Source organism: Triticum dicoccoides, chromosome 1B (genome assembly GCF_002162155.2).
Source record: "Triticum dicoccoides isolate Atlit2015 ecotype Zavitan chromosome 1B, WEW_v2.0, whole genome shotgun sequence".
Taxonomy (NCBI): domain Eukaryota; kingdom Viridiplantae; phylum Streptophyta; class Magnoliopsida; order Poales; family Poaceae; genus Triticum; species Triticum dicoccoides.
Window position 1 is genome coordinate 121638249 of NC_041381.1, and position 14167 is coordinate 121652415.

Here is a 14167-nt window from a genome sequence, read left to right on the forward strand (position 1 = left end):
AGATTTACAGGCGTCTTGAAAGAGTTGCAGCCCATCAGGGTGTAGAAAAATAAGTACGCCTGGATTGGGTATTCTTCAAAAAAATAAACTAGGCTCACTTTCACAAAGAAAAAATAGCTGGGCTGGTCACATGGTGAACATAAAATATAAGCCTGGGCTAGACGGGCCACATGCCAGTTCAAACCCTGCTCCATCTCAACAATAACAAAAAAATACTGCTCGAGCAGCTACGTCCCAGGTGTCAGCCGATCTTGTGTTGTTCTCTTGTCTATTGACTATATGCGCTCACAATGTCGTGGGTCCCAGATGTCAGGAAAATGATATGAGGAAGCATTTTTTCCATACGCTGACATGGTGGACCCCTACTGTCATCCTCTCCACGTACTTCTGCCGATTCATGTTGTTTGTTGACCATGTTGACAATGCGAGAGGGCGGCGCCGCGACGAGTGCACCAAAGCACTGGGAGGTGTCAACGTTAACGATTTAGAAGACGGTGGGGCGGCGATGCGTGCGCTGAGGCGCAGCCAGCCGTGGGAGGTAGAAGCAGGCGGCCCCGTTGGCGCTGGTTTGGTTTTGGCTGCTGGAGGAAGATAGGACTGAAGAAACACGACAGACTGTAAAAGCAGCAGGAATACTTAACAACCTTAACTGAAACCAGCAGGGGCACTTAACAACCAAAGCTAAAAGCAATATGAGTACTTATATAGGTTCAACCGTAGAAAGCACGCCTCGAACAGTGCTACTTTGCCTACAGTTAATCAAGGGTGAGGCCGCCAAGCCCCAGAACAAGGCCCAGGCGCCACCCCGCGCATCCACAACCTTCTGAAAGCGGGTTCATCTCGCAATGTGGTCAATAAACAGGATATTCGCTTTAGAGCCATGGAAAAGCATGAACATAATCTTCTGTCCTATTCTCCAAGATGGACGGGCCTTCATTATTTCAGACCACCCATGAATAAGTATCTTTTCACCTCCAAGGGGAATGGAGTAGGTCGACATAAGCATCATGTTGTGACCAAGCGCAAGTCTGACCCGACAATTGTCAGGCATATGTATAGGAACAATAGAACTGTGCAGTTTCTGTTTCAAGAAGATCACAACTGTAAAACTGTGTATTTTAACATAAAAGGATGCTAGCCGACCTGCCTCCACGGAGCTCCCTCGATTTGATGCACTTCTGGCCATTCGATCATAGTCAATCTGGTCTTTTGGCTCTTCGCAGACGTCAGATCTTTACCTACAGTCAATCTGATTTTCACCCGTTGTTAGTTCTCCATGGCCTATGACTGGTGGGCTCGTTGCTCACGTCTATTGGCCGGGTGAGACATTTTGACGTGCGAGCCAATCCTCCCCTCACACGCGGCACACGGTGTGTGGCACCGCACAAACCCTACCCCCGATCCATAGGTTTTTCACCCTATCCTCCCCTTTCCTCCCCTTCCCTTCGTCAACACAGCAGCCACACCTCCTCTCCCGTGCTTGCCGCCGCCACAGCCTCGCTGTGCCCGCCACTAGATCTGCGCCCTCGAGGGTGACGGGAGCTGAAGACGATGAGCAACGGCGCGTGGGGTTCGTGTAGGTCCTCGGCTCGTCCGTACCTCACCAGTCCGCCGAGCAAGCAAGGCCGCGGGAGACGAGCGCACGAAGGTCAGCGGCAAGTGCTCCAGAGAGGAGAGAAGGCGGCACTCTAGGTGGCGGCGGTGGGCTAGCAAAATCAAGTGGTGGCTGAGGTACACGAGAGCGAGGTGGTGCTGGAACGCATGGGGGAGGTGGTGCTGGAACGCATGGGGGCCAGCAGCAAGTCGCCGCAAGTGCACAACCACTCCGACGAGGTGGTGGTGGCCTACTTGCCCATGGTGAGCCATTGTTCTTTTCTTTGCTCCTCTCTTCTCATGAAAAGGTTTGATGGACGCCGAAGCCGTCTGCTCCATCCGCCAGGATGCTCATAAAGGTAGTTACAGTGAGATTGATGTTCATATTAGCTTCAATGTTGTGACATTTTTATTAGATCTGAGTTGTAATCCACTATTTTTTTAGATTTTACATTTTACTAGCAATGGGTTTCCTGCTTTACTAGTTGTGACATTTTTCATGCCTTTTCTTTTAATATAGTATAGCGTCCATGCTTATGGGTTCAATTGGACAAGCTTTTGTCACCTTCCATCCTGTTTTAAGCTCTGTTGATGAATGCTTTCTACCATGTTAGTGGGAGGTGGAGGAGGCCAACGACTAGGAGAAGGAGCATGGATCATAATCGATGTTATGGATAAAACTGCTAACAAATTGTTGCATCATCATGGACAAGGTGTCAATACTACTAGGTAGGCATAGTGAGTATTCCACTTATTATGTCCACCTTGACACGTTTCATGGATTGTATGAATTATTTTAAATATGTAAACCTACTTTGGTGTATGTCAGTTTTAGGATGGCAACTCGCCTTTTTTTTCATGCCTTCTTAACAGTTTTGGTTCTCATGGGGTTTGAGATGTGTAGATCGAGTTCAACGGATCAGTTGCAGGTGAGTATGTAGTATCCTTATCTATTTCATATGCTTGACTCCACTTTCATTTTCCTATGATGTATACATTGGGCTCAGGGCTTTGGCCTGTTCCATCCGAGGTGTATCATGCTTTATCTGAAACTCAAGTATACATTTGGTGTTGTTGGGGCTTCTTTGATTGAGATGCGAAAGAGGGCATATGTGATTTTTTTAGGCCATCTGTCCAGGTAGTGACATTCTAATATGCAAGGAATGTGTTTATTTGATTTTTTTATTCTGACATACACTAAAGTAATCATGACCATCGGTAAAAGGAAGACAGTCAAAACATGATTATATTTTGTCTTGGTATACCTCATTTAGTTGTCATTTGTATATTTCAAGGAAATTATTCAATTCTTAGTTATCTTTCCATTGCTATTTTCCCTACTATGCTTATCGGATGGGTAGATAATCTTATAAGGGGATGCAATGGATTTTTGTATTTTGGATTCTCTGGACTGAATAGGTTATATTTTTAACCCATAAAAATTAATTTGACTCCAATATGATCAACTGTGACTCGGAATATTTTTCCCAATAGTATCGGACAATATTGTAGGCACCCACCCTCCAAAGTATACATTTGCATTATCTTATTTGATTATTGGACTAACTATCAACAATCATGTATATAGACTTCCCGGAGAAATAAACCAAGATGGGCATTATCTGGTACAGCACAAGGAACCTGCCCTCCTGCTTAGGTTCTGTAGCCATGGCCCTCGAGTTAGCGGAGAATGGTTATGATGAAGACTCTGATTCCAGTTCTCAGGTTTCTCTTGTTCTCCTTCTTCAAATTACATTATCCTCTTTATGATTTAGCTATTCATGTTATCTCAAGAGAGTGCATGCTTTAGATTTAGCAGCCATACATACTGAAAGGGACAGCTTTGGACTCCCTTGCCTTGATTTTCAAAAGTATAATTACCCCATGTAAAGACTACATCCATTTTGGTATATATGTGATACTGCAGGTGTAAATTCAGAAAATAGACCTTATGGTCTACCTTCAGTGTTTGCATACTGCATAAATCTGGAGTATCCTTGTGGTCATGTGAGCTTGCTATTATACCTTGCATTTGCATTAAAATGGAGAATTCTGTAGCTAAGATCCTGGTATTTGTTCTTTCTTACATGGGATCTCTATCTTAGCTTGCAACCAATGTCAATTATACTTACTGAAAGATGTTAGGTTTACAAATCTATTTAATGACCAATGGCAAAGCTTTGCCGGAATTATGTTAATCTAAAAGGTGTATCTACATTTTTAAAGTTGTGATTTTGGCCAATTAACACTCCTATTAATCTTTGGTTTCTGTCTTTGCTACAGATCCTATGTGCCTGCTTTATAATTCGGCTGCTGTGAGACAGGCCTTGTCGCCACCTCACTTGTCATCGCAATCGTCCCTACCTCACTTCCCTCTGCCCTCGAGGCAAGGGTATGTACCTTACTTAATTCTTCAATGGAAATTCTTTGAATTGATATACAAGCATTTAAAACACTTCATCTATTGGGGAGTTGCTATATTTTCCTATTTTATTGTACCCTGGCAAGGTCATAATCCTGTTGCATAAAGAATGTCTCCATGTTCTAATATTGCATGGTTTGTTTAAACTGTTGTCTGCTCTGCATCAGAAAGAACAAAAAATTCGAGATTGTTTCTTTGTTCTGTATGTTTCCTAAAATCTATTGTTCAGGTTGTTTTTTTTTTGTTTTTCTGCAGTCCCTCGATTGCATGCATTCTGTAAGACAATAAGTTTTGGGAACCAGCACAACCCTCTAGGGGTGGCTTATCTCATTATATATAATGGTTGTGTTACAATACGTACATAGGTACAGAAGTTATACATAGTCTAACACCCTCCCTCAATCTTAGCCACTTTCTAAAGAACTGAGAAGGGTAAGATTGCGCCTACAAGCCTCAAATTGTGGCAGTGGTAAAGGCTTAGTGAAGATATCTGCAAGTTGATCCTTAGACGAGATAAACTTGATCTGAAGTTGCTTCTGTGATACACGTTCCCGTACAAAGTGATAGTCAACTTCAATGTGTTTCGTTCGGGCATGAAATACTGGATTTGCAGAAAGGTATGTAGCACCGATGTTATCACACCAAAGAATAGGAGGCTGTGGTTGAGACAAACCCAACTCCTGAAGCAAAGACTGCACCCAAATAATCTCTGCAGTAGCATTAGCCACAGCCTTGTACTCAGCTTCAGTACTGCTACGTGACACAGTAGCCTGTTTCCAAGCACTCCAGGCGATCAAATTAGAGCCAAAGAATACTGCATAACCCCCCGTGGAACGCCTGTCATCTGGGCTACCAGCCCAATCTGCATCAGAGAAGGCCGAAAGGACCCGAGAGGAAGTCGGCCGAATATGCATACCAAAAGTCAGGGTGAACTGAACATAACGAAGAATGCGTTTAACAGCAGCCCAATGAGTATCTCTGGGAGCCTGAAGATACTGACAAACCCTGTTAACAGCATAAGAGATATCTGGTCTCGTGATCGTCAAGTACTGAAGTCCACCAACAATGCTTCTGTACTCTGTGGCATCCGCAGGAGACAAAAGCTCACCATCAACAGCTGTTATCTTGTCGGTAGACGACATGGGTGTGGTGGTCGGTTTGCACTTCAGCATGCCGGCTTTTTGTAACAACTCCAAGGAGTACTTCTTCTGCGTAAGGACAAGACCAGTAGCACGAGAAGTGACCTCAACTCCAAGAAAGTAGTGAAGCTTCCCAAGATCTTTGACCGCAAAATCAGCACCAAGAGAGCAGACAAGAGCATCAGCAGCATACTGAGAAGAGCTGACAAGGATAATATCATCGACATATACCAAAAGATACATAGTGACTTCTGGCTTCTGTAGAAGAAATAATGAAGTGTCGGCAGTGGACGGCACAAACCCATGAGCACGAAGGGCAGAGGCAAGGCGGGCATGCTAGGCACGAGGAGCTTGCTTCAAACCATATAGTGCTTTGGAAAGACGACAGATATAGTCAGGACGATCAGGATCAGAGAAACCAGGCGGCTGTTTCATATAAACCTCTTCCTCCAAAAATCCATGTAGAAAAGCATTCTGCACATCAAGTTGACGAAGGGACCAACCACGAGAAACAGCAATGGAGAGAAGAAGCCGAATAGTGGTAGGCTTGACGACAGGACTGAAGGTGTCCTCATAGTCAAGACCATGACGCTGCCGAAAACCGCGAGCAACAAGTCGCGCTTTGTAACGCTCAATAGATCCATCCGAATGCTTCTTCACTTTGAATACCCATTTTGAGTCAATAACATTTACCCGTGGTGGTGGAGGAACGAGAGTCCATGTCTTGTTACGAAGGAGAGCATGAAACTCCTGCTCCATAGCCTCTCGCCAATGTGGAATGCGCAGGGCAGCCTGATATGAGCGAGGCTCAGAAGATGGATCCGCAACAGCAGCAGCCAAACAAGCAGCCAACCAAGCAACCGTACCATCCGTACGTTCCTTAGGTTTGAAAATACCACGGCGACTGCGTGTATGTGGTCGAGACACAGGAACCACCGAGGTCGATGGAGCAGCCTGCAACGGGCTGGAGGACGGTGACGTTGACGAGTTAGCCGGTGACGAGGAGCCAGGCACGGTAGCCTCGGACTCAGTCGGCGAAGAAGGCCGGCCCACCGGCGAAACCGGCAGAGCAGACGAAGCAGCTGGCGACTCCGGCATCCCAGACCGGGCCGATGGCGAGCTCGGCATAGTGGGCCGTGGCGCGGCCGGTGTCGCGGGCCGATCCGCTGATGAAGGCGACGTGAGGACCCGAGCCGCGGGCGAAGACGGCGTGACGGGCCGAGCCACGGGCGACTCGGCGGCCGCTGGCGAAAAAGGCCGAGCCGCTGGAGACTCGGCGATCACTGGCGTAGCAGACCGAACAGTGGAGATGCTCGGCGCGACGGGCTCGTCGGGTGACCATGCATGGGCACGCGAATCGATGCCATGCAACAGAGGGCGATCGACATGCCCACCAGAAGACGACGATGATGATGGTGAATCCTCCAACAGCTCCAAACGAGCTCCACGTCCGGTTCCTGCACCATGGTTAGGTAACAGCAAAGGAGAGTATGCAACATCATCAAATTGGTCAGAAGCAACAGAGGATGAATGCAGGGATGGTGGTTCGACAGTGGACACAGGAAGGTTGGCAAAGGGAAAAACATGCTCATCAAACACGACGTCCCGAGATATATAGACACGATTAGTGGGAACATGAAGACATTTGTAACCTTTATGAAGAGAGCTATAGCCAAGGAAAACACACTTCTTAGAACGACACTCAAGCTTGCGCTTGTTATATGGACGAAGATGCGGCCAGCAAGCACACCCAAATACCTTGAGAAAGGTATAATCAGGTTGTTCATTAAGGAGAACCTCAATGGGAGTCTTCATGTTTAAAACACGAGTAGGAGTACGATTGATGAGAAAGCATGCAGTGGTGAAAGCATCACTCCAAAACCGAAACGGAACAGATGCATGGGCCAAAAGAGTAAGACCAGCTTCAACAATATGACGATGCTTACGTTCGACTGAACCATTCTGCTGATGTGTATGTGGACATGCTAAACGATGAGCTATCCCAAGCGACTGAAAGAAGGAGTTGAGGTTGCGATACTCGCCCCCCCAGTCCGACTGGACATGAACAATTTTGTGCTTGAGAAGACGTTCAACATGTTTTTGAAACTGAACAAAAATATCAAACACATCAGATTTACGTTTAATAAGGTAAAGCCAGGTAAAGCGACTATAAGCATCAACGAAACTGATATAGTAATTATGACCACTGACAAAAGTCTGAGCAGGACCCCATACATCTGAAAACACAAGTTCTAACGGATGTTTCACCTCACGACTGGACTCCGAAAAAGGAAGTTGATGACTCTTCCCCTGGTGACAAGCATCACACACTGCTACATCTTTATTACTAGACAAACTAGGAAGCTCATGACGACACAAAATATGACGGACAATAGGTGTGGCCGGGTGACCAAGACGAGCATGCCACTGTGACGGAGAGACCCGAACTCCACTGAAAACGCGAGCGACACCAGGATGCTCCAGACGGTAGAGGCCCTGGCACAACCGCCCACTAAGAAGAATGTCCCTCGTGCCCCGATCCTTAATAAAAAGATCAAAAGGGTGAAATTCACAAAGCACATTATTATCACGTGTGAGTTTAGGAACTGAAAGAAGATTGCGGGTCACAGATGGAACGCGAAGAACATTGCGAAGCTGAAGACTCCTATTGGCATGTCTAGTGAGAAGAGATGCTTGACCAATATGAGAGATGTGCATACCTGCTCCATTGGCGGTGTGGATCTTGTCGGAGCCATGATAGAGTTCACGAGTGTGAAGCTTCCCCAGCTCGCTGGTCAGATGCTCTGTCGCCCCAGAGTCCATGTACCAGTGTGGATCGATGGAGTAGGACTGAGTGTGTCCCTGGTGCTTCTGCGGCGCGGGACGATCAGCCATGGCGACCTGACGGGCATTGTTGCGTGTATCTTTGCCGTCATTGCGAAGACCAAGGAAGCTTCGCTGGAAGCGCTTATGACACTTGGAGGCCCAGTGCCCATCGCGGCCACAAAGCTGACACACACGTGGACCGCCAGCCCCCGATAAGGTCGCAGTAGGTGGGGGGGCCGAGGCGGGCGACGGTGGCAGCCCCAAGGGAGACCGGGGTGATGAAGAAGAGCGGCCACCCTTGGTGGCGACGTTGGCCGAGAGAGAGCCAGTGCCCCTGGTGCGGCGAGTCTCGACCCGTTGCTCAGTGAGAAGAAGCCGAGAGAAAACCTCGTGTGCCAACATGGGTGTCGAGTTACCCCGCTCGTTGATGATCTCGACTAAGGCATCATACTCCTCATCAAGACCATTGACAATAAACGAGTTGAACTCGGAGTCGGTGAGGGGCTGTCCAATGGAGGCCAATGTGTCGGCAAGGCCCTTGACCTTGTTGTAGAACTCAGTGGCCGTGGAGTCAAGCTTCTGACACTCTCCAAGCTGACGACGGAGTGCAGTGACACGAGCCTGGGACTGCGCTGCAAAGGTGCGCTCAAGGATGGTCCAGGCCTCATGAGACGTCTTCGCGAAGACAACAAGGCCGGCAACTGCCGGCGAGAGCGACCCCTGGATGGAGGAGAGGTTCGCCTGGTCCTGCCCCGTCCAGACGCGATGGGCCGGATTGTAGACCGGACCGTGCACGCTGTCTACCAGCGCGGGTGGGCAGGGAAGCGATCTGTCGACGTAGCCTAGCAGGTAGTGACTCCCCAAGAGCGGGAGAACCTGCGCACGCCAGAAGATGTAGTTGTCTGCGGAGAGCTTGATGGTGATGAGATGACCGAAGTGAAACGGCGGCGGCGAAGACGATCCCATCGAGGAGGCTGCCTGGGGTGCAAACACCATGGAGGCAGCCGGAGGCACCGAAGCCGATGCGGGAGGAGGCGGGACCGCAGCCAGGGCGGGCGCCGCAAAGCTCGCGGCCGGTGCGGATGCCGCAAGGCCCGCGGCCGGGGCGGACGCCGCCAACCCCGCCAGCGGGGCGGTGTGATCCGCTCGCGGCAGGAGCGGCGGGACGACGCCTGCGGAATCCGCAGCGGACGGCGGCGCCGCGGTGTGGACCACGAGGTCACGCCCGAGCGAGGGCGCCGGCGGCGTGGAGAAGACGGAGCCGATGCTCCTTGTCCCGATCGGAGCCGGAACGGAGACGGCATCGAGCGAGAGGTTGAGCAGAGCCGCAAGAGAGGCCGGGAGGAAGCCCGCAGCAGTGGAACCGGTGGTGGCGGCGCTCGACATGGCGGCGGCGCGATCGGTGGCGCGGCGGCGGCGGTGAAGGCGGCGGCGGCTGCGGCGGCGGTGCGGGTATTAGGGTTTAGAAGCGGAAGCGATCGTAACCTAGCGTGATACCATGTAAGACAATAAGTTTTGGGAATCAGCACAACCCTCTAGGGGTGGCTTATCTCATTATATATAATGGTTGTGTTACAATACGTACATAGGTACAAAAGTTATACATAGTCTAACACATTCTTGCCTATTGGATGTTGGTCAATTTGGTCTTCTGCTTCGTTTCAGCCGCTGGATCTTTGCTGTTCCTTTTCACTGCACGGTAAGCTCGCATTGACCAATGACTGGTGGGCTCTCGCAGTGTACTGGTTGGCTGGGTCAACCGTTACAAGGTGCGTGTACGCCCTCTCCCTGCATGCCGCGTGCGTGTCGCGTCATTTGCAGGAGAGCCTGCGGCAGCCGCGCATGGTTTCCTTTCTTGCGTGCGCGCCTGTTTCTTTCGCTGAAGGTGGGCTCTGTTTTGGTCTGGTCCCATTTGTTTGTCATTCATGCGTGGTGCGTTGCGTCTCGTCTGCATCTGGAGAGAGAGGCAGGGCTGACCAATGCATGTGCGCGTGAGGCCTGGCAGATGCATCGTGTGCGACTTGTGCGTGCCTCACCTTCGTCTGCAGTTGCAGAGAGGATGGGCTGGCAAAATATCTCGCGAGCCTGGCCGCCTCCAATTTCTCTTCCCGCTCTCTAATCTCTCTTGATCTACTACCGCCGCCACCACCGCCTCCTCTTGGTTTCTGATACTTCCACTCCGACGAAGATCACCGTGCCGCTGGTTCTTAGATCCCGGGAGAAGGGGAACAGTAGCCGCGCCAGGCGGCATGCCTCGTCCGAGCCGCATGGTGGCCAACACATCGGCGGTTTCATGGCCGATTCTGGGCGGCACCTCGTCAGTGTCGTGGATGGCTTCGGCAGCGCCTTGGCATTCCAGAGGGGCGAAGTGGGACGGCCAGCATGCGTGGGGCACAAAGGTCACGAGTAGGAGGGAGATGCGCTGGAGGTGATGGAGGAGGAAGTCGGAGGCGGCATCAGCGTCCATGGCGACGCCACCCCGGGAACCCTCCTACACACCTTGGCATGGCTCGTCCGTGCCACATGGTGGCCGAGATGCTGGTACCTCCTCTCTCTGGCTTCTCTCTTATTTGCCCCTTTGTCTCGGGGATGAGGGCGTCGGTGCATCATCATGAGTGGATCAAGAGCAGACCGTAGCAGCAAGAGCAAGGATCTGGTGGTGGTTCATGGTTTGTCTTTACCTCCTCTCTCTCTATATACTTGATTCTTTTTGTCCATCAAGAACCATGAAATTGTAAGTTAATATTCTTCTTAATATTTTTGCAGATATTGTACTGCATTACTAAATGTTCTAGGGTTGGAGAGAGCTTAGGTAAGTGCTCAGGTTCTATGTGGATAACAATAACAAAAAAATAGAAATCCAAATCTCTAAAAAACTGACGGAATCATGTATATATATATTTTCTAGAATGTACTCTTTCTGATTCCTATTGTAAGATGTTTCGTTTGTATGCTATTTTTTTCCTTTTGTAATTTGTTTTCTTTCTTTGGTGCTGCTTGAAGTGATATTTTGATATTCAGTTTTTTTTTTTGAAATTACAAGTCAGACGCTTTATTTTTTAGTATACATATTAACTGATGCACAACTGAATGCCATTTTATCCTGTTTGGCATAATGATGGTAGTGATTTGAAGCCAACCCAGAACTATTAGTGATTCTGACAAGTGGTGCTCTAATATTCAGTTGTTTTCTGAAATTAAATTTAGTTAGTTTTGAGTTTGAGTAAAAAAATAGTACAAAAAAGTGGTGTTCTAATATATTTTTGTGTTAGGAAATTAGAAGTTATTTCTTTTTAGTTGAAGCCCATCCAAGTAGCATTTTATTGTTTCTGTAGGTCTACCCAGTAATGTGAGTCAGTGTATTGATTTGCCAATTCTTAATCAGTATATAAAAATTCTTGAGCTGATGTGATGCCTGCAATGCTTTTTTGTCTCCGCTATTTTCTTCCTTTAGTGTACAAACTGTTTTATTCCGAGTTTCTGGCTTCTGTGTGCATAGTAGGTTCAGAATCAATTTCTAAAAACACAAACTTTGCCATGTTTTCTCGCCATCATCCACCTCCTGGTCCTTGTTCGTAACCCCACTGTACTTCCAGAGAAATACAACTTATTTATTAGGTTTCTCAGTATCTCAAATATGTAGTATAGCTGCTAATGCTTCTTCGTTTTGTTGTATCATTTCTGCATATGTAATTTTAATTGTCTGAGAGGGGGAAGAGGAGAAACGGCTGCGTCGGACGGTGCTCGTCATGATGTGCCTGTGAGTACCCTCCCCCTACCTTAGTTGTTGTTCTCCTTGTTTACCCCATGATGGCTGCTCCGCGCGGATCTGCGCCTCCGTCCATCGCAGGGATAGGAGGGCTAGAGCAGTCACCGTCGAGCAGGGAGGCAGCTGGAGTTGTCCGTTATTGAGGAAAGAATGGCAGCTCGAGGAGACTTGAGGCAGCGGTGGCGGGGAGTGTGTGTGTGTGTGTGTGTGTGTGTGTGTGTGTGTGTGTGTGTGTGTGTGTGTGTGTTCAGAACAGATGTGTTTTCAGAACTTATTACTTTTGATACACTGCCCCTTTATGTTGAGCAGATGCGGATCATATTTAGAGAGATTAAGATACTCAAGACCAAGGTTTGCTCCACATAAAATTTTATTTCTCTAATGAGATTTCTTGAACTTGTAGAAAGATGAGCACAACAATTCCCTTCACAAGTGTCTTTTTGTGCCAATGTTTTGCAGGAATGCATACTGAAGGCTGCCAATGATACCCTCAACAAAGGGTACTATACTCTAACCCAGATTCATTTTAAAGAAACAACACTATTTGAGATGTTACCTTTTGATTTTAGGATAGCAGAACAGTTTAAGCATTTAGACTTGACCAAAGCATGGTAGAAAGTAAATCATCCATAGGAGTGGTAGAAAATCTTATTGCCAGTCTTCTATATTTTATAGCCATGGACGTGCCAGTAAAAGGTAGTTTTGCATATGATTCAGGGATGCAAGTGGGTCAGGGCATCCACCCACCATAGCAACATTTTTAAAGTAGGCCAGCATTATTATTAATGTCTAAATATGTTTCCAATCATTCTATATATTATTTGAAGGTATGCTCATGATGAGGTTTCTTCATTCTATCTTCTGTAGCAATAGTTTCCCTCTTTTGTTCTTCCAAAAACAAGCAACTATGTTTGGGCATAATCTGTATACAGTCAAATCACACCTTAATTTTGCGTGTCTCAGATTTGAGTCTAACCTGCAACATATCCAGTGAGTCTAATTGTATTGTTTTTTCTAATTTCATCTGTTGACTACTTTGACGCTTCAGAGTTTATCCCATGAGTGCATCTGCAACAATTTGGTATCTGGTTTTTATTTCATTTCCTTACAATTCACAGTAAGCCTTCTTGAATAAATCATGGTGTGACCTAATATTGTGGTCGCTGGTCAATTATAGCGGCACAATTCAAGGATGAGACGCAAACTTGGTTTCAAGCTTGACAAGCTTGTGATGCTCATGCATAGCAGATGTTTGTATTGTAATCAAGTTATGTTATGCGTCCAGTCGGTAGCCACTCCTAAATTATCAAATTATGCTACGTGTTTACAATTGTTGATTATTACGGTCTTTAGTTGTCACTTACTGAACTTGGAGTCTTTCTAAAATTTGCTTATAGCTGCGGCTATTAAATTTTAATGCAATCTTATAATGTTCCGTACTCTTAGTTTTCCGGAATGCTTTTAAAGATGTGAGAGTGCAACTTGATATAATTTGAAGTTAATTGTACATTACTATTTTTTTTGCAGCCCTAACAAATAAATGGAAGAATCTATTGGGTGCTACTCTCACTGCTTAGCAAAGAGAATGAAGGGTCAACATTTACGGTCATGCTGCCCACGCTTCGGAAAAAAAGGCAAAAATGTTTTACGGCTCAAGCATGGGAAGTATAGACCAAAGAATGTGGTTTACAGTTTCCCTATTTTGTTGGATCAACTAATGTGTTGATTTGTTACTTCATGTCAGTGATGTTTGTAATCAAGAATCAGGAAAGCATACCAGTATATTGCAATTCCAAAACTTAGAAATATGAGAAGGATGCCCAAACCTACAGATTTGTAATTAACATTTTGCACTACATGTTGCCACTGGGTCATTTTTCCATCTGATGTTCTTATACAAATATGTTGTTTTCTCAATCTCAGATCTCTCAGCGTAATAACCATATTTTCAACTAAAAAATGCTTTCCTAACTGGTCTATACATGTTATACAAATATGTTTTTTTTCAAGCTCAAATTTCTCAGCTTGATAAACATATTTTCAATATAGCATGTTTTGATACATGGGCTTTCTACTACAATATGTCTTTGCAAAATGAAACTATTTTCATCGACAACATGTCTGGGTCTCTGCGCCATTTGGCACAACGGGTCAACTAGTAAGCAATAGTTTATGAACAACATATATAACAGAAAACAGCTCGTACCATAAGTTTCTCGACACAGTTGGACCTGTTCAACTAGTGCAGCAGTGGCACACATATCCCACGTGGCCTTCCACCATTGAAACGCCCCACAAGGACCTCAAGACGATCAATAAAGTGTAGGAACTTGTGGATGTCGTCCCAGTCAACTTCAGTGCCATCAATAACAGCCGAGTTATTACAGAATAACAAACGAGCAGCCTGCTTAACTCTGA

At 46.8% G+C, this 14167-nt stretch overlaps 2 long non-coding RNA genes across 7 annotated transcripts; both read left to right on the forward strand.

Annotated features, from left to right (window-relative positions):
- Positions 1–1403: 1403 nt before the first annotated feature.
- Positions 1404–4291, forward strand: LOC119322751. Of its 6 annotated transcripts, XR_005155842.1 has the most exons (6): positions 1406–1857; positions 2208–2322; positions 2467–2522; positions 3182–3318; positions 3877–3985; positions 4271–4291. It is a non-coding gene; the product is annotated as an uncharacterized LOC119322751 (long non-coding RNA). The 6 variants fall into 6 exon arrangements; XR_005155836.1 differs by having other exon boundaries at positions 1405–1857; positions 2208–2731; XR_005155839.1 differs by having other exon boundaries at positions 1405–1857; positions 2208–2331; positions 2467–3318.
- Positions 4292–9601: 5310 nt separating this feature from the next.
- LOC119322742 lies at positions 9602–13631 on the forward strand. Its single transcript, XR_005155833.1, has 4 exons — positions 9602–10649; positions 10747–12100; positions 12209–12249; positions 13277–13631. It is a non-coding gene; the product is annotated as an uncharacterized LOC119322742 (long non-coding RNA).
- The last annotated feature ends 536 nt before the right edge of the window (positions 13632–14167 follow it).